At 36.2% G+C, this 1,054-nt stretch overlaps 1 pseudogene; it reads right to left on the reverse strand.

The window, feature by feature from the left end:
- Positions 1–359: 359 nt before the first annotated feature.
- On the reverse strand, positions 360–1,052 carry LOC112099655 (annotated as a pseudogene).
- Between the last annotated feature and the right edge of the window lie 2 nt (positions 1,053–1,054).

Consider the following 1,054-nt stretch of genomic DNA (forward strand, 5'->3'; position numbering starts at 1 on the left):
TATTTATGCACATATGACACAATCTTTATTTACCTCATACATAATGCAAGCCCTTCGACATCATACAGCCTCAGTTTTGAAAGTTTTATAGATATTAAGTTTCAGCATAATAACTAGTCTCTCAAAGAGAAGATGCCAATGATAAGTCAGCGTAAGTAATTAGGTTACACATAAACTCATCCAATTTCATATATTGTTGGTTTAAAAAATAGGTATCAAGTAGCACACACATTCAGTAGATAATGATAGTCTCATCGTAGATCTCGTATTGAGATGCCACAAGCTTGATCTCTAGCAAACGGGAGAAAACATTGATGCACGCGCAACACGAGCCCATAGAAATGAAATGTGATGGGACAATTAATTACCCGAGATAGAGTATCTTCTTGTTCGGGTGAGAGTAAGCAGAGCCGCCACCCTCGATAATAGCAGGACTGAAGAAATTCCAAGAAGCTAATGCATGGATTGCATTCAGCTCTTGGCCAGTCGCCATGTTTGCTTGCTGAGACCTTATCCATTTCTGCTATCTGAGTTTCAGAAACAACGAAATTTTAATAACGCGCTGAAATTTTGGAAGAGGGCGAGAACAAATGCATTATACATACAAAGGATTGATTTGCATACCTTTGATCGGAGACACACGCTGTCATTTTCCAGCTCAACCTCCTATGAAAATGAAAATGGCAAAGAGTTCTATAAAAGCTTGGAAGAAAACGAAAAAAAAGGCTAAAGAGGATTTAATGAACTTTAATCATTACCCTTTTCTGTAAGAACTCAATTTTAGGAAACAGACAAAGCAACAAATTATTTTCAAAATGACATAAATTACATATACTAAACGTATATCGGTAAAGTTTATGCAATGTATTGTTGCAAAACAATGGTGTACTGCTCAAATTCAAATTTTTTTTTTTTTTTGGGTTGATTTCATGCATGCATAATGCAATTAATTAGTTACCTTTCTTGGACCTGATCCTAGTGATGCCTCACTCAAGCCTGTTCTCCAGTTGCTTAAGCTCCTTCACAGTTAAAGAACTCAGAGAATCACACATCA

Source organism: Citrus clementina, unplaced genomic scaffold (genome assembly GCF_000493195.1).
Source record: "Citrus clementina cultivar Clemenules unplaced genomic scaffold, Citrus_clementina_v1.0 scaffold_3, whole genome shotgun sequence".
NCBI classification, from domain to species: Eukaryota; Viridiplantae; Streptophyta; class Magnoliopsida; order Sapindales; family Rutaceae; genus Citrus; species Citrus x clementina.